This window comes from Excalfactoria chinensis, chromosome 2, assembly GCF_039878825.1.
Source record: "Excalfactoria chinensis isolate bCotChi1 chromosome 2, bCotChi1.hap2, whole genome shotgun sequence".
NCBI classification, from domain to species: domain Eukaryota; kingdom Metazoa; phylum Chordata; class Aves; order Galliformes; family Phasianidae; genus Excalfactoria; species Excalfactoria chinensis.
The window spans coordinates 36,523,999-36,549,067 of record NC_092826.1 but is presented as its reverse complement, the minus strand read 5'-3'; the positions used below and the strand labels follow the sequence as shown (position 1 = coordinate 36,549,067).

The 25,069-nt window shown below is 42.9% G+C and overlaps 1 protein-coding gene across 2 annotated transcripts in view; it reads left to right on the top strand.

Annotated features, from left to right (window-relative positions):
- The first annotated feature begins 18,472 nt into the window (after positions 1-18,472).
- Positions 18,473-25,069, top strand: part of LYN (LYN proto-oncogene, Src family tyrosine kinase) — a 46,535-nt gene continuing 39,938 nt past the window's right edge. For both annotated transcript variants that reach the window (XM_072327632.1, XM_072327631.1), the window contains exon 1: positions 18,473-18,600. The gene's annotated coding sequence lies outside the window, so the exon portion shown is untranslated. The remainder of the gene's footprint in view (positions 18,601-25,069) is intronic.

Below are 25,069 nucleotides of genomic sequence, written 5' to 3'. Positions count from 1 at the left end.
CTGGGGAGAAAGCATTTCTGTGTAGCTCTTTTTGTGGTTGCAATGTGCAAACAAAAATTATTCTAGGCTTGAATTCCATAAAGTGAAGACCAGAATTGCTGGAAGAAAACAAAGGCTTTTTTTTTTTTTTTCCTCTAGCATCCAGACTGCATTTGACTGATTCTTGCTTCTTTGCTTCTATTTGTCTTTTTCCCTTCCAAGGCAGTCTGGAACAAGCAGACAACAAGAGGCTCATGCCCATGTCCACTTCTATGTCCTCATCTGCCTTTGCTTGGGACACAACAGGGCAAGGATAAGCAAGGCAGAAGCTGTTCTCCCGTCACTTTGGGCTCAAGGATCGTGTCACACTCTTCCGTGTAGCACATAAGGACAGGATTCTCCTCTCTGGCATCTTAAAGTTTTATTCCTAACCCACATGAGCCCAAATAAGAGAGGTCTGAGAGGCCTGGATGTCCATTTTCAAGGTACATAGAATCATGGAACCATCAAAGTCAATAACTCTAATATCTCCTAGTCCAACCTTCAACCCATCTTCACCATGCCCACTAAATCATGTGCCTCAGTGCCACATCTCCATGTTACTTGAAAATGTCCAGGGACGGTGACTCCAGCACCTCCCTGGGCAGCCTGTTCCAACACCTCACCATTCTGTCTGAGAATATTTCTTTTCTAATATCCAAAGTGAAATTAATGTTAAATAATCCAACATTAAGACACGGACTGGCAAGTACTTAGAGTACTGTCACAAGACAGTGGGAGCACTCCTGGAAGTGAGGCAGATAAAAGCCTCTTTGTCTTACCTGATGAAATCTTCCTCAGCTTCTAGCAAATCCAAGTGAAAGCAGGTAGCTCAGAACAGCTGGCTGGACATACACTGAAGGACACAGCTGTTTAGACAAACCAGTGTTTCTGAAGCCAGCTACTGGTATGGGCTTTGAGTTCTACCCTATCCCAGAAAAACCACCTAGAAGAAGCACTGTGATTTGGGTTCCGTGTCTGTGCTATATCCTACATCTTCAGTGCAGTGACTCTTTAGACCTCCTTTGGGTGTGTGTATTTGTTGGGGCTCTGGGTTGATAGAAGGGTGCTTTGTAAAGGTATGAGCTCTTCCACTCTGCTGTGATATAATGGGCTGGAAGTGACTTGTCAGTTCATGTTTCCAATTACTGTTATTACTATTATTTAAAAAATGTGGGTGTTTCTGAAATTGCTTTGTATCAGATGATAAGTATACTCATTCGTTAGTTACAGTAATTAACATTCTGAGCTTGATTCTGCCACCTCAATTGCTTCAAGAGCTGGGGCTGGTTACCACATTTTCTATAAATAGATTACAACCTCCTCGTTTTAACTCCTGATGTCCCAGAGATCCCTCCTTCTTGCCTCCATGTTTTCTGTTCCCCATTCCTGTTGTTCCTTTAGTTTCTCTCCCGACAAATTATATGTCTTGAAAAGGAATAGTGCAGGTTTGCTTAATTTTTTTGTTTAGTTTTATTTCTTAATAACTGAAATAAAAAAGCCATTCCTAAGCAATTACCATCTCTTGGCAAGTTGTTGCGGAGCACATTTGCTCTCACCAGCTCCAATGAATAGCTTCTATGTTAGCCTCTTGTGGGCCACTGTTGAGTTTCCCAGAGTGGTACAGGTCCCACCACCCTGAGATGGGACACTGTAGATAACTGCTCTGTGGAGCAACCTGAATCATAAAATCACAGAACATCCTGAGCTGGAAGGATGCAAAAGGATTGCTGGGTTCAACGCCTACCTCCTGCATGGGCAGGACCATTCAGAAACTGAAGCCTATGTCTGAGAGCAGTATTCACTTGTTCTTTATGCGCTAGGGACACCTGTTTTGGGGTGCCAGAGGTTCCACAGATGCCATTTCTGTCTTCCAATGAAGGCTTTATCCCAGACCAAGAATCCCAGAAGAACTGTACCAGCCCCCTTATACACCGCTCCTAAGAGAGATTGCACCTCATTAAGATGCGATGAGTAATGTGTTTGAAAATGAAATTAAAATGTTTTTCAGGCATTCATGAACCCTTTTTTAATGCAGTATGAAGCTTGATAATATCAGTGGTTGTACTTTGATCTGAGGAAATCTCTGAATGGGAGCACATACATACAGTAGGTACTATTTACTCAGGCAGTGAACCAGTAGGCAAAATCTCCTGCTTTCATTGGCCTGTGGAATAAAAGTTCTGAATTTTGCAGTGTACTAAACGGTTTATTGCCTTGAAATAAGCAGAAGTAACACTCAGCTGGATGCCTGTATTTATTGTGCTCGCGAATGGACTGATCCATGGGAAGCAATCTAGCAAACAAATCAATCTCTCCATGAATTAAACCAAATCTTTATTTGGATATGAAGCATTTTAGCCTGAAGGAGCTATTATTTTGGAAAGGGCCCATAACTGGGCTTTCTAAAATTTGGGCTATATGTGTGTTACATATGATATCCTCGCATAGCCGTTAGATATGCATTGCTTTGCAGAACCCAGCAGACTTCTGTGCAAATGCTGTTGAGGCCCAAAGTTCTGAGTGAAAGACAAAACAGAGCTGGGTGTCTGGCCAAGCCACTGAGCTGCTTAAATAGCTTCTCTGCCTCCCACCTTCATTCAGCCTTGTCCTTAGGGCAGGAACTACCATTTCCACTCTATTTTCCTATTGCATAACACTGAAAAACTTCTTATAACCAAAAGAGAGAGGGAGAAAGTTTACCCAGAAACAGCTGGCCACTCTCTGACAAAAATAAGCATTAGCATGTCAAGATAATTCTGTGTGCTTTGAGTCAGCCCTATCAAAACTCACAATCTCATGAATGTCATGGGATTCAATGTTTGCTTCACTCTCTGGCCGATAACAATCGAGGAACCACATGAAAATCTTGATTTCTTTAACTAACTTAAAAAAAACACCACGTGTGAATTTCTAGATCTGTGTTTGCTGAGAAAACATGATGCAAGAAATCTTAAATCCTGAAGGTAAATAAAATCATCTCACAGTCATTCCGACCCTTTGTTCACTCCTCTTGGGTTAAAATGCCTTATGGATTTTTTTGTTTTTTTTTTGTTTGTTTGTTTTGTTTTTTTGCTGCTTCTTATACATGACCACACAAAACATGGTTTATAGTGGAACATCCTCTATCAGTCTCTACTCTTTTGGATAGAGGTTTTTTCTCAGCACAGCAAATACAAGGCCGTAGCACAACCACTAACTTCATAGCTGATCTTTATTCATTGGATGTGGCCGTGAGAGCAGGGAATGGGGCTCAGGCTCCCCCATCTCCCAAACAGGTTAGGAAGAAATGTGGTAAAAGAGGAAGCAGGCTGCAGGCATCCCTACAAACATGTGCTGGCCACATGCTGGCTACCCACAGCCTGTCTGCTGTGAGATGGAAGCCTTGCATGGCTTCTGCACAGCACTGGCTGGGGTACAGCCCACAGCTGTTAATGCTGCAGTGATAGGGATGGTTTGATCTGCGGTTGGCATGAGTAGCCACTGATGGACAGCTCTTTATTTAAACATACATATATATATATATATATCAGGATAATAAATGCAGTATATAATCCATGCCAAAGAGTATGGTTTGGGCAGGATTTTTCCCAGCGATCTGGAAGATGCTGTTTGCTGCTGCGTCACATAGCTTTCAAATGTGGGCAGATGCATTTTTGCCTCATGATATATTTTCTGGCCTCCGACAAGCTTTCAAAGACAGGCTTAGTTTCCTTAGTCTTTCTTTGTATTCACACATCTTTAAAACATCTACCATGAGGCATGTTGCAGGGTTGAAATGCTTGCCTCAGGAAGAAATGTGAAAAAGAAAGAAAAACATAATAGTTTCCGATCATCAAATATTTTGAGTGAGTCATTTGCCTGCATAGCTAGATAAATGCAACAGGACATCCTGTAGCTGTTGTGCAGTTACTTTAACTTCTATTTTTTTCCCTATGACATAAATTGTGAAGTAGGGAAGAAAGTGCAGTGAAGTCCTGTCCAAGCAGCTGTACTCTCCCCTGCATCTGGATTCTCTCCCCTGACATGAAGGGAAATTCCTGGGGCAATTACCCACCTGGGTGTGAAAATACATGGTCTCTTGTGGGGCATGCAGCAGGGACTTCAAGAGTAAAGCCTCCTGAGGGAGGCTAGAGAAGCTGGTGTTATTTTTCTGAGGTTTTTGTCTCCTGAAGAAGTTTCAGGTGTTACCAGCATCAGAGGGAGAGAACAGCTCTGAGCCTTCACTGGAGCTTTCCTGTAAAAGAGCTGAAGTGTTTGTGCCAGAAGTCTTTTCTCTCACCTCCCCCCAGACACTCACTTAGCTCTTACATGGGCACTAGAAGAATTTCTAGGAGATTTCCATTCTTTCTTTTGGAAGCTGATAAAGGGATACAGCAGACCAGGATACCAATAAGAATGCTATGACTGAAGACAAATTCTTCTCCCAGCATAACGAAACATAATTCTGGACGTACACTTGATTTATTTAAAATCAACAGAGAGAGAAGAAAAACACTGGTAGAAAAGAAAATAAATAAGATGTTTTCCTCATTCCTTTCTATCTGCAAGTACAAACAGAGCTTTGAACTTCAGATCCACCAAATGTCAGTCTGTTCTTACCCAAAGGCCTTGGAAAATGGTATCTTCCGTCAGGTAGATGGTAAACACGTAGCCAGTAATTTTGGAGTGAGTGGTTTTTGTGTACGTGTTTGTATATACATATACAATCACCAAAAGCTGAACAGCATTAAACTATAGATTAAGTGAAAGGGAATTAGTGAGGAGATTACAAATGAATAAAGCCTAACATTCTGCCATATTTCTGGTAGAACTTTGGAGGCACGTCTCCATGCCTAAAATAACTGCACTCTCTTGAAATTCATCTTCCTCCTTGAAATCCCTTCCTGGGATTTATCTCTGCTGTAACATTTGAAAGTAGCTAGCTGATGAAACTGGAATGGTGATGTGTCACGGAGACACGGAGGATTTTTTTTTCCGCTCATTATATAATCTCTTTACTTAGTATCAGGAAATGCCTTTGTTCACACAGTATGTAGCACAGTGGTAGCCAGCTGTAATCATAATAAACCCCACTAATAATGACCTCAAAATAAATCTGTCAAGAAATACATCTCACAACTTTATGAACCGATGGTGAGATGAGGGCAAGCCAGAGTCTAACTACTATTATTATATATGTTTGATTCCGGCACTGTTATTCCTCTTCCATATATACCCAAACTCAGTAGGCGGAACAATAACGATGCGTCTCTTTCTTTGCTTTCACTTGCTATTTACACCAACAGAAGCTCTCTTTAGCTCTCTTACACACATCTAACGTGCACTTCTTCCCCTCCCTTATTCTTTTTACTCTGTTCCTGATCTGGTCACAGGTACATGAGCAGAAAATATTCTGTTCTTTATATTGGCAAACTTATTTTTCCCCACTTTTCAATCACCGGTTCTCCTATCTTGGTGCCATCTATTTCACAACTTATTTTGTCAATAAAATTTCTGCCACTCACTGTCTGCATTCCACCTCTGGATTCTTGCCCTAAGTGTAGACCGGGAAGTCTCTGGGGCAGACACTGGCTTTGGATCTATGTGTGAATGTTTACTTATCCTCAAAAAGCCCCAGCTCTAAACCTCAAAGCCCTATTACAGTAATGTTGATGTAGGTGATAAAACTTTAACCTTTTAATTCCAGGAACTGCTCAAAGCACTATTTTCTAGCCTTGCCCAAAAGGTAAAGAAGTCCGTGAATTCATGGCTCTCATCAGCCCCTTAGCTCTTTTTAATCCAGATTAATTTGGGCTCTGCAGTCTCTGTTGTTCTATACTATCAGTGTGAAGCCTTTTCTTTCCCTCCCTTTCATTTGAAACAGCCTTCCAGAACAACTTGTTTTTCCCCGCTTTTCTTCAAATGTTACCTGAAACTTACCTTCCTCTCCCGATTGTTCTCACACAATTGTTCTCTAAACCTTTTGACTTAGTTGGCTTACTAAAGTACGCAATGAAAAATGTCACAGGAAAGAAAGCGTTGCTTTGTTCCCGGTGATATTTTTATTGGTGCAATGGCTGGGAACTCTCGTTACTTACTAAGCTGCTTTCAGTGTTTGCTGTTGATGACAGTGATATCATTTTTCTGTCATGTTCTCGTCACCTATTTAGGTGTAATCTCTTTGGACCTCAGAGCATACCTAATAAACCAGCGTAGGGTTGTACTTGTTTTTATATTTGATGACTGGCACAGTTGAGTGAGTTCACAAAATAGGTGCCTTCTCAGAGTATTCAGTTGAAAAGGTTTTTTGAATTGATACTAAAACAAACAAACAGGCAAACAACAACAACAAAAAACTGAATAGTGAAGCTGGGAGTGGAAAGAGTTTGTTGCGTTGCTGTACTCACAGTGAGTTATGCACAGTACTTACAAAGCATATGCAGAAGCACACACAGAACTGCATTCAGAAGCTGCATTCGGGTTTTGTGTGAAAGTGAGTAATTCTGGGCGAGCTGACCATGGCTAGCCTATATCAGTCTAGCTGAAAAGCATCGCTGTCAGAGAACTGGTGTAGATGGCACCACTGTTCCCTTCTTGAAGTACAGCATATCCTCACAGTTTGCATTGCTCTTCACAGGCTATGCTGAGAAAACTGGCTCTTCATGGCTAGGCTTCATTCCTGCATCCTGGGGCTGGGCAGCCTCAATTGGACAGCCCAGAGCTGCAGTACCCAGGAGCTGACATGGAGCCACTTCCCAACAGCCATGTGCCACTCCTGCCTCAGGTTTTGGTTGCACAAAGCTCTGGCAGATCCACATGGCTCATTGCAATGAAGTTTCATCCCAGCCAATGCTTTCAGCCTTGGAAATCTCTAGATAGCTGTTGACAGGAGTAGGCGAGCACTGTGGCTGTTTTGTGCAGGTGTTTCCTGGTGGCCTTAGAGCTGAAGCTGGGCGTAACAGTTCTCTGTACAAACAGCCTGCTCTGTGCAGCCTCCCATCCACCAGCACAGCAAAATGAATAGAAATCAGTAGCCTGTCCTGTAGATATCCTTATACCTCAAGAACCTGTGCCTTTCTTTGCCCTTGTGTCCTGACACAGTACAGTGAGGTAGACACATTCCCCTCGTGAGTATGAGATCCAGGCCTGGGATGCTGGCCAAATCTGTCTGCAGCAGGAGATGCAGTCCTAGCAGGACTGTTATTTTGCCCTTAGATTTGATTCACACACTCCCCATCTGAAGGTCCTCAAAGTCTCAGGAGCTTTCTGTCAGCAACATTCTGGCACACACCAGCAAAGTACACTTGCCGAGGAGTTTGGAAGGGGTCACTACATGAAGCCTTCTACATCAAGTCTCTCTTTCTTCTGGCTGTTTCATTCAACGTGATGGTTTCTTTGAGCAGTGGGAGTCCAATGGGAATACTTCTCATTGATTTTTGGTCATCTCTTCCTAAAAAAGTAGCCCTCACTGGTTCCTGTTCATCTTCATTCATATCCTCCACTGTGTAGACGAGGGGAAAGTCAAGGAAACTAAATGGGGTACTTTTGAAGATTTGAAGTCATTGACTAAGATTTTACCTGACATGCCTGAGCCTTCAACTTGGCCAACATTGTTTCTAAGTGCAATGATTTAATATTTTCATCTTTGTAAGTGCTATTTATTCAGAGCTAACACTTTAAGGAAGCATCAGATTGCTAGGTTTCACAGCCTGTTTGCAGTTAGCAAATAGCCTTAGCATTGCCATGTGTTGTAATAGCAAGTTAATATCATTGTTGTCAGACCAAACCAGACTCTCACCAAAGCTATTCGTAACTTGCTTTTTGAGAGCCAGTGTAATAGTGACTATAGCTACCATGTAGTTCTCAGCTGTTTGTTACTTTGAGTGTTAAATGCCATTCAGCTTTTAAATGGAATGCAGAAATTTTGCTGTGGCAGGCAAAGTTCATTTTATGCCACTATTAGAAACCTTGTTTTTATCATCCACTTTGCCTTAGTGGCATAGTTATATCAACCACAGGACCACAGAACCATAGAATGGCTTGAGTTGGAAGGGACCTCAAGGATCACCAAAGGATCATCAAGTTCCAACCTCCCTGCCACAGGCAGGGCTTCCAGCCAGTAGATCAAGTACTAGATTGGGCCCCATCCAACCTGCCCTTAGACACCTCCAAGGACAGGCATTCACAACCTCTCTGAGCAACCTTTTCTAGCACCTCACCTCTCAGTAAAAAGAACTTCCCACTAATCCTCCATCTAATCTAAATCTCCCTTCCTTTAGTTTAAAATCATTCCCCCATATTTACAAACTCCCTTTAAATATTGGAAGAGCAGTATGATGGTAACAGATGTATCTTAACATCTTTGTCATATTTTCACTGTTTAGTTTTAATCACGATTTTGCTATTCTTGATATATTACTAAACTAAATGTAAAGAACCTTATTTCTAAATCCAGCTTTCAATTACTAAGCAGTAAAATATCTGCACATAGTGGTGTCCTATGAGAACACTGGATACAGTATCTGGATACAATCTGGATGGTGGGGCTCAACCTTGTACACAACAAACTGGTTCTGATCCTCAGCAGATTTTTTTCTGTTTGGTAGGTATCTTCTAGCTGCTAGCTGCACAGCAAGTCATGCTACCTAAAAGCTGAAGTAACTTCTTCCAGTTCAAAGACAACTGGGCACTTGGGAGAGCGGGATGAAGAACTGCAGGGAGAAAAGGGTGTGCATCAACCAAAAGCGTGATCTCACTTAGAGGCCAGTGTTGCTGGCTGAAGACCAGATAGCACATGGGTTGAGTGGGAGTGAGATAAAAGGAAGCTTATTTGGAAAGAAAGTCTTAAGAAAACTGTGGCTAGCACACCAAAAAGAACTGAAGAAAAACAGAATAATGCAGGTTAGACTCCAACTGCTCACTCAGATCATGGCTCACTAAGTCAGACCAGGTAGCTGAGGACACTATCGAATAGCCTTGAGTTTCTCAAAGGATGCAGATCTTGCAGGCACTCTGTGTACCTGTTCCAGGTTTAGCCATTCTCATGGCAAGAATACTTTTCCCCAGATCCAGCTGGAGTTTTTACTGCTGTTATTTGTCCATTGCCTTTTGTCATTTCACTTTGCACCTCCAAGAATCTGACATCTCCTTCTCAATAACACATTTTCAAGTAGTTGAAAAATATAATTAGACCTCTACCAAGCCAACTCTTCTCCATTATGAATGTGGGTCTCGACTACCCCTCAAACATCATGCAGTCCTGTTTCTTAATCACCTTTGTAGCACTCCGCTGTTCCTGCTCCAATTTGCAGCTCAATTCCTGGTGAGGAAGAGGTGAAAAATAATAGGATAGGAGAAAAGGTACGGGCAAAAGAAAATGTGGAAGAAAACCTGCAAAAAAGTAAAGCCAGGAGTAACTAGAACAGTGTATGCAAAAGAAAGTGGAAGATGGGAAGGTGAAAAAACAGCATGAGGAAACACGCCATATAATTCCAGCTGCGATCTGTAGTAGCTGTATTATTACAGCACCTCAAGAATCTGGTTCAAAATGCTTTTATCTGAGAGATCTCTTGTTCCACTGCTTCACTTTAAAGGTGAGTGTCGAGATGCATTTATTTCAAAGCTGGCTTACTACAGATCTAATTAATTTTGCAGTAGTGTGCATAAGTTAAGGAGGGTATTAAATGGGATGTTAAACACATAAGATAGTTTTAAAAAAAAGTCAGTGATACTGTTGTGGTTATTTTGTTTGTTTGTTTTTGTTTTGCATTCAACTTGATCTTTTACAAACACGGATATCTAAGGTAAGTCTGAGGCACAAAGTGGGGGTGGCAGCTCCTGATATCTCTGCTCTGATTCCTTGATTTTCTTCATTGTGGCTGGCATGGCCATGAGCTTGCTGTGCACCACGTCCCTGCTTGTTCTGAAGCATTCTGACTTTCTGGAAGGTACTCTCCAGCTTAGCAGAGTAGGTCTCATTTGGCAGTTTTTGCTTGGAATGTTTGTCAGGGCTGTAGCTGTCACTGGTAGGAAGAGAATTCTTCTACCGTGTTGGGACTGCTGTGAATAGTCCTTCTGATTGTGAGCTCGACAGATCAACTGGCTGTTGCTCAATGACCCCATCACCATGCTTGGCAGACATCGACTTGACATACCAGGGCACGAAGCCACTTTGGAGGCCTGGTAATGTCAGTCCTTGACAAGGCACTGCATGCGTGCAATGGTGATGGCAAAGCAGAGCGACATTTTGAGTAACGTCACTGAGCCATGGGACAACAGCTACCACCTTGAGTAGTGTGCTTTCTAGAAAAGACACATTTGCCTTTTTAGGGAAAACATTTGTGAATTTATCTATACATCTAATCCACTATGTGGTTTTAAGGACTGCCTTACAGCTCTTCTCCTATTCAAGATATTGCTCAGCCAAGTAGATATTTTGCATTTTGATCTGCATCTGCAGATTATGAAGCACATACCTCTCTGCCATGGGTAGACTTTTTTCACTTGTGTTATCTTTTTTTATGGCTAATCAGACTGCTTAATCATATGAACAAAAATGTTACCTGTTAAGAAAAAACCTAAGAGTTATACTGAAAGAATAGAGTTAATAATAGAAAGCAAAACATTTACAGAAAGAGGTTAAATTCTCACAGCACTGTACTCCTAAGTCTAAATCCCAAACAAAAGAGAAAAGCAGAAGTCAAAAGAGAAGATGGGGAACATATAGAGTCACTTTATCTGGTTAGCTGTATCTCATCTGAGAATGTTTAAGAGCCTGAAAGAAACAGAATCCAGTTGAGTAACTTCAGTGAAGGACATCCTAGGTACATGTACTTCCTCACCAGGTACAGGATGGTTCTGATACCTTCCATTATCCTTGTATCTCCCTATATAGTGGTGTTCTTTGCAGGTGGTAAAAGACTTGGAAAAGAGATACTATCCTTTCAATTTCTCAGCATTCAGCGAATGTTCAGGCACAAAACAGTATCATTTTTTCCTACCTGCTTTCACCAGAATTACATAACACAAACTGCAAGGCAGGAAAACCTGTCGGTCCAGTTGTTTAGGTAGAAGATTAGAATTAGAATAGAATAGAAAGTATTTTATATATTTTGTTTAAAAATGTTAAAGATGGATTTATTTATTTTATTTCTGGGATTGCACATTTCACAAGCTGAAGAAATGCTGATGCAAACAACAAATTAGCCACACTTATCATGCAATTTGCATACCGAATGCAATGTATGCATTTGTGTCTGTTGGAGCACCACATAGCGTACATCTGTTTATTTCTGGAAACAAACTTGGCTTACCTATGTGTACGAGCTGATAAATTTAACCCTTTGTGAGCAAGAGGGATGGAAGAGGGCTGGCTTGGTGAAAGCAGAGTGCATGCAGGTATGAAATTGAGTTGTAGATGTAGCTTCTAGAACTATTATGAAGTTCAACACATAGGAAATCTCATTTTAAATACTACCAGCCCTGTAATACACTGCACTGACCTGAAACGTACAGTAGAAAGTTCTTATTGATTAACTTTGTATCAGTAGATTTTAAGCTGGCTTTGCCATAGGATAAGTTCAGTGTCTCTCCCACAATCAGATCCATCCCAAGAGTCTGCCCCATTGCCCTCATGCCTCCACTCTGCTCATCCTATTCAAAGATAAAAACCCTTAAATGTCATCTGCAAGCCTACAGTCTTGCATGCATTGGCCATCTTTAACATGTGCGGACACTCAGCATAGTCTGGCTTCTTTGTCACAGATCTCATCCTATAGTCTTGCCTTACAGCAGATACCTTGCCTTTGCCTTGGCATTCACACGTGTGTCAGTGACAGAAGTCAAGCTCTAAGAACTATGCAAGCCATAAAAACAGCTGTTGTTCCTCAGAAACTGCCCATCCCAACCCCACTCCTTATGTACTGCTGCAGACATTTGTGGGCAAAATACATCAAGATACAGTTCACCGTTTCCCATGGGTGCTTCATTGGGGCCATCAAAGGGATCTGGAAAAGCTAAGAGCAAAAGACAAATCTCAAAAGTTCTGGCAGCTGATCCTGGACAAGAACTTGGGAAGTGCCCATCTTCCACATCTACAACTCAAGTACATCTGGAAATAGCTGTCATGTCCCCTTTTGTTCAAGATTTGGTTTTATTTTTGTATTTGTTTTTCAATAACTTCCTGTAGTCTTGTTTCCAGCTGAGAGCTTTATCTGGGGGCTTTTGCAGCAGGGATGGATGGCATCAGAGTTATTAAGGGTTGACATCTCAAGAGTTTGAAACCCTGGCAAAGAGATGCAGTGGATATGACGGTATGGCTGTCAGAGTCATTTCAGAGTCAGCAGGGCCTGGCTCCAAGAATGGGATACAAAGGGCTTCAGGGGGAAACAGCAACTGGGAACAGGAAAATCAGAGTAAAGATAATTTACTGCTCATGTCCAACATACGCATGATTTTAAGTTATAGCAAACAGCTGTCAACCACTCAGCAGAAAACAATTAGTCAAGTTGTCCTTGACAACATGACCCTCCCAGTTTTCACAGGATGGGAACAAGCTGCAGCTGGTGGGGGGACTTGCTGTAGTTTCACTTGTTGCATTATTTCTCTGTCACCATCTGCTCTTTTGACTCTCTTCTGTGAAGGAAGTAGCATGAAAAGCAGAGCCTGGTTTGGAAAGGCAGCTTAGCAACCCTCCAGCTTCCTCTTAGTCACACTGCACAGCCTTGCTGAAGCCCTGTCCTGAAGTGGCAATGCAACAGCTGGGTTGCTGCTAAATACAAGAAGTGGACTCATACTGTATTAGGGTGATTGAGCAACTCCATTGCTCTAAATAGGCCTAGCAGCAGGTTTGTACCCTACATGGCTACACACCATCAGATGAGCAGGAGAAATGGACAGCAGTAAAGTCATGATGACTCAATTCATCCATCCTCCTGCTGAAAGATTTGCCAGGTCAGGAGACAAGGAATGAAGAAATCATCTCACAGTGTGTTGCCACTGCAGGCTGAACAGCTTTCCCACATGACTTCTTTGGCCACAGACTGTGCAGGCTGAGACCTTCATGGGTGACACCTCCTAGCTCACACAGGAAGCTGTCACCTTCCCAAGCCCAAGGCTGGTTGGCAATGCATCAGCAAAAATTAGTGTTTTTAGGTTTCAAACAACAAAGACAATCTTTCTGATGCTCAGTGGCACTCTGTCTTCTGTCCCAGACAAGAGCTGCTCTCACAAACCCTGGGGAACAAGGGGACAGGGATGATGATTTTGATCAGTACCAAATGTTTTCAGCAGAGCTACCAACTGACTTCATTAACTCCATGTCCACATATGTTGCTTGACGTTCTCTGCTACCCCAGAGGAAAACAAAAGCTGCACTGTGAAGGGAAGCTTCATATCACTGCATGGCTGTGGCTGGGAAAAAAGATTGCTATTGCTACTGCAGCTGTTCAAGAGTGGCTTAAACACTGTGTTGTTCTTGCACAGCAGAATTTCCAATGCAATTTGGTAAGAAAGTTTTCCATGAAAACTGACTGATCTTGGAAAGACAAACCTCTGCAGCAGCTCACTCTGGAAGCCACCTCCAGAAGAACCACACTGCCTCTGCACTAGCATCTCATGTGACAGAGGGCAAAGAAGATGCGGGCTGTACACCTAATCAGGCTGCTGAGATCGGGCATAAGGCCCATTGTTCAAGGTTGCAAAAAAAAAATCCATTCTAACAAAAATATCTCTACTGTGTAATCTTTCTAATTTGAAATGACCACACACCTGCTCTTGAATTAGCTCAAAGCTGTTCCTTTGCGTAATAGTGTGGGCAGCCTCTTCAGACCAATAAAGGAATCTGTACATCTCTGAAAATGAAGGTCTCATGGAACCACCTCCTTGCCAGCTCATCCTTATTGCTGCCCAGATGAATGAGCCGTCAAGTTTGGCTGCTTTTCTTGGCTCTGTGAACAAGATGATATTCATGAGAATGAAGACCTTTCACTTGATCTGTCACTTCTTGGAGGAAGGCAATCTGGACAGTGCACAAAATACACATAGACCATTTTCAGTTTCTACAGGACACTCTTGAGTGCTGTGCCACAAACACAACTTAGCTCATTGCGACCAGTTCTCAAAGTTGCTAGCTGCTGAATATGCTTTGATTCACTAACAAGCAGTGCTTCTGCTCACAGCCATGAATCAAGTGGGGGGAAAAAAGGGAAGGATTCCTGTGTGTTTAAATAAAAAGGTAAGGGTGGGTGAATCAAATATCTAAGATATCTAAGCAAAGACACAGAAGAAGGAACCTTTTCTTAACTTCAAGAATTACAGTATCCCAAGGTAAGAACTTTTCCTACATGCTGTATTAGTATGGATCATTCATGGGAATATGAATTAACTAGATGAAATTTAAAAAGGCAAATTTAGGATTAATGACCCGAAAATGTCAGTGCAATAAAACATAGCCAGCTATGAGTTAAACACAGGAAAGATTTCTCTCTTTGAGTAGTTGTAGTTTGGTGGTAGGTGTAGTAGTTTGACACTGAGTAGGTGTCATGTTAGCTTGAATGACAGGCCAAATGCAGGACGAGCCAAAGAGGGATCTGCCCATTATCCCCTAAAGTGTTTCTAAACCATCCAGAAAATTCAGCATGCAAATCTGATCATAAAGTAAGACAGGACACATTGCAAATAATCGCAGTGGAACTGAAATTGAAATTAGGAAGTTTTTTGTTTGTTTTCTTCCCCCCCACACACCCTTCCTCAGGCTTCAAACTACAAACGAGAAGAGGAACTCGTGGAATAATATCCAGAAATATGAGTGCATTAACTTTCTTTGAAAAGTCTTTATGAGGAGAAGCACATTTCTTAGAACAAACTTTGCAAGTACTCTTCTTGCAATGGTCAGTGTATCTTCCTCTACAAACGCAGGGTACAATAAGGAAGGCGGCATTGCAAAATGAATACCAAAACACATTGCTTTTACTTTGTTTGGTTTTTGTCCCCCAAAGTTTTGCAAAGAAGCGTGCGACTTGGAGCCAATTGCTTTTATAATTCTCTTTTCACTTCTTTAAAAATCACTGCTTTGTTCGAAAGAGGGGTAACAATTTGGGCTCTAACTTCTTACTGATAATCACTTGAGGAAGAAATGAAATATAGTAAAGCAATGCAAGCAGTGACCATGGAAATGCTGGGATTTCTGGAGAAAATATATTATGCTGTCAATGAAATGTAAGCAAGGTTCCAAAGCTGTGTCGGTGTACAAAGCCAGATTATTTATTGTTCTAGCTTTGCATGCATCTTTGATCTCTCTTCCTGTCATTCTACAAAGAATTTAAATCTCTGTAAACCTATTTTTGAACAAAGTGATCTTTTCCGTGCTTTTTTGCATTGATTGAACCTGAGCGTTCCTTGAGATCTTTCTCAACTGACTGCTCTGGGTGCTACAATTATGGTTTCATGACTAACTAGCATTCTTCTATCACTGCTCTGCTTTTGTGTTCAAGCACAGCACAGAAAGTAAACAGAAGCTGTGGAAGCAGGGAGTATACAAAAACACAGAGAGATACATTTCTTTTGCAGCCTGCCGTTTGCATTGCCTCTGATAAAGTCTAATTTACTGTCAGAGACACTGTGCTCTACATTTAATGCTAACACGCTCTCCCAGACACAACCCAAACAATGACTGGCTCAGTAGCCACCTACATGAGTGAATAATGGGATTGTTACAGACTCTATAGGCTTATGTATATGACAGTAATTAACAGTGCCTGAGGAAACATTCCTGGACCTCAGAGCTTCAAGAATACAGACTAGCTTGATTCCTGGCCCAGGCCAATTATCACTCTCCAAAAATTTCCAGAGCTGATCTGGAAGTTAACATGGGCCAGAGACTATTCAAACAGGAGTTTGCATGTAGTCCCCTTATTTGAGATGCCAAGAGAGTTTAACAGTGCGGACACCACAGGCTGTTACAGGGCCAGCTGGCCGTGGCACAGAATTGTCTTGCAGCCACGTTTAATTCAGTAGTAACAACACAGTCTGGGAATCAAGCCTGCCCAAAGCAGAAAATAAATTGCTAAGTATAAACTCTAGCTGGCTAACACAACTCAAGACTTTTCTACGAGGACTTTCACTGCAGTGACAGGCTTGAAGTTTCTTTCACATTCCATTTTACGTTCCCCATTCCCACCGAATTTCCTGATCTAAACACAAAGACATATTAAAATATGTGACTAGCAACGGATACAAAGAAGTAGGGAGGCTGAACCAAGTCCTTATTTTTCCCTCTCGATGAGTATATAATTAGAGTTCCTTTCCTGCTTATGCTGTACAAGGTAGACTTGGTGTCTATCTGCCTTAACAGAAGGAATTAAGGTGCATAAAAAGGTGACTTATTTCAAATGATACCAACAACCTGTCCTTTCCTTCTTAGAAAGTACAATATATTTATTCTACTTCAACTCTTCTACGTATTAGCTCTCTCAGGGCAGAACGGATTAGTTTCTGCTATGCCTGCTGAACCTAATACCGGATAGCAGCCCACTGAGGATAGTTCAGAACTTTTTTGATTCTTTTGAATTATTCACACTACAGGCAAGATTGTATTTTACTAGATCTCCAGACTCTATTTTACATTTACAAAACTCAGTTCTGTTTTATTTGCACTAATGCTTTTGTGGGAGAAAGTGGATTTCAAACCAAGCAGAGAGGGAATGGGAAGGAAAAGAAGGCCAACGTGGGCTCTGTTTACCATTTCTACTCTCCAAACTGCACATCACTGTGTGTGGCAGACCTTCATATCAGTGCCCAAGATCTGTATGTTCCACTACCAGTTCTTTTTCCTGAGTACAATTTAGGTTCTTCTCTTAAACTCATGGGGGATGAGCTGCATTGGGATATTTTCAGTCACTGGGATGCTCTGATGGAAGGCCTCACCAGCTCTACTTCTAGTTGGGCCTTATTGGTGGCCTTAATAAAAAGGATGCAGAGATACTTTAGAGCATCTTGTGGCTACCATCATTTTTACTGTTCTCCAAACTCACTTCACAGTCTTCAGCACTTTATGTGGAAAGCTTAAATGCTTTTCTTTTGAATTCCTGCCTTTGAAATCCCCATGACTTGAACTTGCCCAGGTGGCCTGGCAGCATGCACATGATGTTCTGATTCTAGTTCTTGTTGTGCTGGTCAGCTGCATCCTCTAGGCAGTATGTCTTCACACCCTTATTTCCTGTTTGGAGCTTTGTTGATCTACGAGACTTTATTTCACTTTTCAACAGGCTAGTAAGCCATTTTTTAAACACAAATGAAAATGACTTTATTTACTTGTTCTTTGTTTTCTTCCAAGCTAGCTTTCCAGCTTTTACAGTTTTCATGGAATCACAGAACAGCTTAGGTTGGAAAGGACCTTAGAGATTATCTAGTTCCAACCTCCTTGCCATGGGCAGGGTTGCCAGTCACTAGAGCAGGCTGCCCAGAGCCCCATCCAACCTGGCCTTGAATGCCTCTGGGATGGAGCATCAACACCTTCTCTGGACAGCCTGTGCCAGGGCCTCACCACCCTCTAAGTAAAGAATTTTATCCTAACGTCTAACCTAAATCTCCCCTCTTTTAGTTTAAAGCCATTTCCCCTTGTCCTACCACTATCTGCCCAAGTAAAAAGTTGGTTCCCCTTCCTGCTTAGAAGCTCCTATCAATCAAGTACTAGAAGTCTGCCATGAGGGCTCTCCGTAGTCCCCTCTTCTCCAAGCTAAACAAGCCCAACTCCCTCAACCTTTCTTCGCAGGCTCCAGCCCACTGATTTTCTTCTGGACCCACTCCAACAGCTCCATGTCCTTCTTGTACTGGGGGCCCCAGACCTGGACACAGTACTACAAATGGGGCCTCACAAGCGCAGAGCAGATGGGGACAATCTTCTCCCTCTCCCTGCTGGCCACCCCTCTTTTGATGCAGCTTAGGATACAAATGGCCTTCCAGCCCATGGATCTCAGAGGCCACTGTAACTGAGTGCTGGAAAAGTTCCCCATCATTTTTTAAGGCTGTTGGTGGAACAGTTCGCTTCTTGGGTCAGTTTTATCTCTCGGGCTATCATAGTTGCACCACGTTATAACACATAAGGAAGGCCATGCAATTAGCTCCCAACCACAGCTGCCATTCTCCAGCTGGTGCCAGGCAGTGGTCCGTTCACAGCCGCCGCCTCCCCGCCTCACCTCGCTCCTCTCCACGAGCCTCCTTGCCCCAGGGCAGCTCCACTCTAGCAAGGGGCCGTGTCAGCGTGCCCTGCTCAACCCAAAACAACCCCCGGCCGTCGGCTCCCGCTCGGCAGCACCCCAAGCTGACAGGGGGCAGCGAGTCCGACCGCAAAGCACCCGGGGCAAACACCTTCCTACCGAGAGCTCTTTCCACCAGCCCGTCCGCATGCAAATTGCAGCCCCGCAGCAGGAAGTAGGCTGAGAGCCTCCCAGCCAACCGCCTGAAGCGGAGCGAAGTTCCTCCGCCGGCTGCGCCCGTCTCCCGGCCGGCGGGGCAGCAGCGCCGCGCTCCGCAGCTCTCGCCCGGCAGCACCCGGGAACCGTGGAGTTTCCTCGCTCCCTCCTAACTTTCGCACCAGGGAAAGTAAGTGCCTCCGCCGCCCGGGGGCCGCTCTGCGGGCGGGGGTCGGAGCTGGAGGAGGCGAGAGGAGGACGAGGAGGGGGGCAGCCGGCCGGCACAGAGAGCTCCTGTCCGGGGTGCTCCGTGTGCGCGGGGAGGGCGGAAGGACGGCAGGGCCCGGAGGGTCTTGGGGTAGGTGGGGTCTCAGAAGAACGCTTTGCCTCTTGCTGCTGTGCTCTGCTTGTGTCGGGCTGCTCGGAGCCGGGTAGCCGGGTGTCTGGAGGCACGGCAGCAGCCTCAGGAGGGGAGGCGGCCCCCCTCTTCAATTGCTTTTTCCAGGAGGAATAGTTCCTGGAGCATCGCCCAGGTTAAAGCTGCTGCTGCTTCGCTGTGGGCTCAGACGTACTTTGGCTTAAAAGAAAACGGCACTGTGGTGTTTCTTATGCTGTGTTTCCTGCCGGCTGTTACCGTGATGATATTGTGTGCCCAAGGAGTGGTCGCTGGGGGCTTTCTCCTGATTTTGGTTTTGGATCTGAGTGTCAGGTTAGGTCTGTGTAGTTTTGTGTTTGGCCTTTCTGTTGAAATTGCATCCTATGCATGTCGGCAGTGAATGCGTTCACTGAGAACTCATCCTCCTGCTCCACTGACCTCTGTTGGCACGAGAAACTGAAGAGATTAACACTTATAATTTGCTTAGCTACGTGTATGCACATCTAAACGGGAGATATCCTGTATATCCACATACGGATATGACTTTCCTCCCTGTGTATAGGGAGCACGAAGGTTCTTATTCTGTCATTTCACTTGAGGTCAGCACCTCATCCCTTACCCTTTATTCACACCTTTGAAAAAAGCCCAGTCTGACCATTCCCATCTTAGTCCATCCTAATGCCAATTGGAAACAACCTGAAAGAGTTTTATAATCCAGATAGCTTAATGTTATTTGCAGGTATGAATGGATGGGTAATTCTGTGCTGATCATAGAACTACTTAAGGCTTATTTTTCTTTCCTTATTACAAAAGTAGTTGTTGTTGTTGGGAAATGGCTAAGATATGTTGGTAAAACAGCTCAGTTTTACCAAAGAGAATCATATCATGGGAATTGTTTCTAACTCGGTGCTGAATGCAGAGAAGGAGCTGCTTACGTTTTGCCATAGGACTTCATGCCTTTACAGTAGGTACCGCCACCAACACTGGAAGCGCGTGTGAGAAAAATCTTGGCTTTCTCTGAAAAAGCAGCAACAGGCTGCAGCAGAAATATCGCTTTGATGCTGTTTATAGGATGTTATAAAGGCAAGGATTAAAAATTAATGAATTCCGTGATCAACAGATTTCTCATTCTGTTTCTCTCTTCTGAGATTTGTGGTGTTTTTCTCTCTCCTCTTCAGCTTTGTGAGCTATAGACCAGCTAGAAATGAACTGATTTAATAACAAGGAGTTGTATTTTAATTGCGTGCTGTTGACATATATGTATTTAACCATAATGGTGTGGAATTAACTTTCTTGTCAGTACAGTAGTTGTCTGACTTGAAGTTATTCTGCTTTTCTCCTGTTGTCTGTTGAGTAAATAAGGTTGAGGTTGTTTATATATGTATATGTCCTTATGTATATATCCTATGTTTTCCTGTTTGTTTCTGTATGAAGGAAAGGCTGAAGCCTTGTAAGTGCCTTTGACCAGCAGAATTGTGCAATGACTTTTACTGACAATGCAATGAATTACAAAACTTGCACTTGTATGAAGCAAAACCCTATTGCCTTTCAGATGTTTAATATTCCTTGCTTTTAATGTTACCCTTTCAAGAGTATTTCCATCAATATGATATTTTCTCTTGCATGTATTTGGGAATGTATACACAGCTCTCTCATACACTGTTTTCCTCTATTTTATCTATCTAATTGAAGTGAGCTCCCTTCCTTTGACTTGGTTGGCTTTTGTAAGGTAAATAGCATCAGGCAGCAGCAAGTGTTGTGGGAAGGGATTCCTAAAACATGCAGTGCAGATAGTCCAAGGCCCTAGGAGCTGTGGTGTGATGACTCACAAGACCAGAGATACAATTGTTTGACCTGTCTATAGCTATTTAGGAGCATTTAAGAACTGCAGCATTTAAAGTGAGATGTGATTCGAATTCCGTCTTGAAAAGGAGGCATTTTCCTATTTGTATTTTGCATGTTGTTTGGAATCTTAATGAACATCTTTGAGTTTTTTGAGAGGAAACTTAGGGGTCATGAGCCAATTTTTGTTTTTATTGATGGGCCAGGAGATCTGAGGTGGGAACAAGGCCTTTCTTCCTCTTTCTACATGTATGTTCTGAGCAAAGGGCAGCTGTGACTTTATTTGTTGTGTTCAAGGAAGTGTAGAGCCACTTTTACTCTTGGGGTTCACAGAGTTTCTTTGTAAAAGCAGCTCTTGGCAAAACTAGGTGAACACAGAGAACAAGCAGATGAGGAACAGCATGAAGGTTTAAAAAAAAAAGAGAAAAGTGAGGGGGACAGCAGAAAGTAGAGTAGGATTCCTTGCACTCTGCTTGTGGCAGCACTTCCATGCGCAGAGTTGCATTTCCACAGCACCAGTGATCCCTAAAGAATGCAAGATGTCATGTGATAATGCTGGGGATGAGAGAAGAATCCACTGACTGGGAGTCCTTGGGGCTGTGTGAGCTTGGTGAGCAGTTGGTGATACTTCCTCATGGAGCTATAGAGCTGTGTTTGTAAATAATTGCACAAAATCATGCATATCTGTTAGACAGACTGTTAATTCATCCTAAGAGCAGCATTTCTGTCTCCATAAGAAACAGCATCATTCTGTAGAATAAACGTGGCCCGGATTTTCTTGCAGGCCATATTCCCACTTCTGTTAGTTACCTGCTGCTTTATTTCTTTCATTTATTTGTGTTATTTTTTTCATATGAGTGTAGGAGTGCTGAAGAGAGAAAGACTTCCCTACTTACCAAGCCATGCCGCAGGAAACTGTGTTGATAAGCAATATAAAATTACATTGGAATGAAAACGGCCAGCAGCCTGTAGTAAAGCAAACAAGTAGGAGGAGACTGCCCTACTACAAACAGCAACAGTGTCTTCCCACAGAATTTAGCTTTTACAAACAGAAAGCAAATACAACGTAACTGGCCGTGTTGTGTATGTTCCTAGTTTAAATTTAAATGGTAATTATCCTTCAGGGAAGGATGCAAAGGTCTGTGCTTGCTTATTTATCTTTGTGTGATGCAAATACGTTTCCTGTTGATGTGGTCATCGAATGGTGTAATTTTTGAGACTGAATCACCCACCGTGGTGTTCGGCATCTTCTCTGAAGATGTGGCTTCATGGTACAAAATGTAAAGGCAGAAATGCATCTTGTGCTGGAAGTGTTTGCTCCAAGTACTTAAGAAATACTTGTGTTCATAGCATACTCTGAAGAACAACTCACTGAGGTGAGTTTAAGAGTTGTTTTTGTCAGCTGAACCTCAGAAGAGAGAAGATATCCTGACAAACTCTGCTGGAGAGAGCAAAAGGACATGAAGGAAAGGTGAAGAGAGTATGAGTAGGTCTCATTTCTATGGGCGAAAAATGGAAAGCCAACACTACTCAGGCCAACATCTCTTTTACCTTAGGAGAGCATTGCCTATCTGTTTGAAAGTGTTGGCATCTTAAGTATCTACAATTGATTCCTATGTTTGCACAACACTATCTTACTTGGTCAGTTCAAAGTACTGAAAAGATAAATAGTCTGCAGAGCGTTACCTTCTTCCTCTCTTGTCTCTGTTGCACACTGCATGAGGAGAGGCTAGTTCTTCCTGTCTAAACTGCGGTTAATGCATTGAAGAATTTGTTACTTGATTTGCAAAGGCTTGTTTTTTTACTTTACGCATTCATTTGACCAAGCCACATGAAGATCATATAAAAGATCCTGTAATAGCAAACTGCGAGATGTTAAACCCAAAAATTAGGCAGGTTGCCATATGGATAGAAGTACAGGATATACATCTTTTCTTCTGGAATGATAGTTTTTGGGCTTTTCTTTGTTTTAGCAAGCTCTGCTGCTGAAACAGAGTCCATTCCTTACAAACTTTTCTCTATCTGAGGTAGGTTCCTAACTGTTCGTTAGTTGGTTTAACAGGAAGCCATTCCAGGAAGCTCGTCACCAAGATCATTGCCTGTTAAGTGGATTTACTGATGTGGTTTCCATAACATACTGCCTTACTTTATGTTTGCTTCTTTAGTTTGTGCAGATAAGTACATGGAGACTGCTTTGTTAGTTTGTTTATTTGTCTTCTTTTTGATGGCATTTTATACTCAAGCTGCTTCTTGGGCATAAAGTAAAGCAAGATGTTATTACAGAAGTTAGTGCAGAGGTAAGTATATTTGGCTGATAAGCAGGTTTGTTCTTTCCATCTATGATGGATGTTCTTGCAACAATGTTAATATTAGAAGTCAATTCCTACATTATGCTAATGTGTTTATAAGTTAGTGTGACTTATGACTAAGTTTTATTCTGTCTATCTTGATAATGAAAATATTTCCCAGTATTGTCACTGGAATGGGAAATATTCTAAGTAGTAGTATAGCTATTGCACTTATTGAAATTGCCAGCTTCAGCATCATGAGTCTTATTCATTAGATTCAGCGGACGGAAGCTCTTTTTCCCTAGGGCAATGCTGTGTGTTTTGATGTGATATCTGAACCTCTTCAGTTAATGCTGATTGCCCTAGCGTGACTATGTTTTAGGTCTGGACAGATGGGAGCTGGAGAACGCAATTGAAGTGATGGTCAGTACTGGTGTCAGTGTCACTGAGGAAGTGAAAGTTTTTGGCAAACACACAGGAAGGGGATGGGCAGGAGAAAGAGGAAATCCGAAGCTGGATGTTCTGTGTTCAGTTTGTTCAAAAGGCTTTGCAAGAGGCATTTGAACATGTAGTTATGAGGTTGCAAAGCATGCAAATGGGATTTAAAGGGCACTTTTACATTGCCAAAGGTCTGCTAACCTGTACAAAGGCTGAAGGGGTATAGAAGAACTTGCCCTTTAAGCAACTCTCTTGCTTTATTGCTATCGTGGCACTTTGTGTTCCTTTCTCTGTCCCGCAAGGTTTCTGTGCTGTCACTGCTTGCCAGCTGTGCTTGCGCTGGCTGAGTGAGATACTGAGGCAGCTGTCCTGGTGTCAGCGAAGACACACTGTGCCACATTAAGGTGAATGGTAAGCCTGTTTCTCTTGGCAAGTAGATGATGTGGTTGATTGCTGGGCAGGCAACAGACAGCAGTGCTGCAACCGGGCCTGACTAGGAGAGCTTACTTCCTTTGAAAATCCCCCTCTTAATTTGCTTGGTAGCAGCTCCCACCTCTCTACCACTTACTGAAGTGTTAGAAAAGCATTAGAGTTACACTGCTTTGAATTATTCTGCTAATAACAATGTTCTGTCCTCCTGTTTTTTGGTGTTTTTTTTTCCCCCTTATTTCCTGGAAAAAAAGCAATATTTCAATCTTTTTTTCTGCTATAAGCTCTCTATTTCTGCTCTCTTTTTCTGCTATATAAGCTCTCTCTGGAGAGCTGGGCAGTAAGAAACCGGATGAGGTTTAACATAAGCAAGTGTAGAGTCTTGCATCTTGGTAGAAATAATTGCATACACCAGTACAGGTTGGGGGAAGACCTGCTGGAGAGGAGCTCTGCTGAGAGGGACCTGGGCGTCCTGGTGGACGACAGGTTGGCCATGAGCCAGCAGTGTGCCCTTGTAGCCAAAAAGGCCAATGGCATTCTGGGGTGCATTAAAAAGAGCGTAGCCAGCAGGTCAAGGGAGGTGATCCTCCCCCTCTACTCTGCCCTGGTGAGGCCTCATCTGGAATACTGTGTCCAGTTCTGGGCTCCCCAGTACAAAAAAGACAGGGATCTCTTGGAAAGAGTCCAGCGGAGGGCCACAAAGATGGTGAAGGGCCTGGACCATCTCCCCTACGAGGAGAGACTTAGGGAACTGGGTCTGTTTAGCCTTGAGAAAAGAAGGCTGAGAGGGGACTTGATCCAGGTTTATAAATACCTGAGGTGTGGGAGCTATAGTGGCGAGGCTGGTCTCTTTTCAGTAGTGCGTGGGGACAGGACTAGGGGCAATGGGCTGAAACTCCAGCATAGGAAGTTCCGCACGAATGTGCGCAAGAACTTCTTTACGGTGAGGGTGACGGAGCACTGGAACAGGCTGCCCAGGGAGGTGGTGGAGTCTCCTTCTCTGGAGATATTCAAGACCCGCCTGGACGCCTACCTGTGCGACGTGGTGTAGGGAGCCTGCTTTGGCAGGGGGGTTGGACTCGATGATCTCTAGAGGTCCCTTCCAACCCCTATAATTCTGTGATTCTGTGATTCTGTGATTCTATAACAATACTCTCTTCCTACTGCTGTTTCCTTTTTAATTCCCACATCATTTTATTTCAGCAGTGTCATTCTGTTTCTGTCCTGCTTTGTTTTCAAGACTGTCAGTGGTATAGGTCATTTATTTCATCTCTTGATTTGGATCT